Below are 272 nucleotides of genomic sequence, written 5' to 3'. Positions count from 1 at the left end.
CATGAACGCATGACATATTCTACACGAATTCACTTCTAGCCTTCATATTTTACGCTTGACATTATATTCTGCACAATGTCACCTCTAGTCTTCATATAATTGTTATAATTAACTTACACCTGCAAATATATTCCATGAGACTGCGGACTTGAAGTCATATCTTCATGTAAAATGGGGTTTGTAATTCACAGCATAGACGTTAAAGAATAGCACACACGTCCTCATACACGCGAGCATCATGTTACGACTCTAAGATAATCTAAATCTAAATG

The sequence above is a fragment of the Penaeus monodon genome, chromosome 24, assembly GCF_015228065.2.
Source record: "Penaeus monodon isolate SGIC_2016 chromosome 24, NSTDA_Pmon_1, whole genome shotgun sequence".
Lineage (NCBI taxonomy): Eukaryota > Metazoa > Arthropoda > Malacostraca > Decapoda > Penaeidae > Penaeus > Penaeus monodon.
This window is presented reverse-complemented; position numbering follows the sequence as displayed.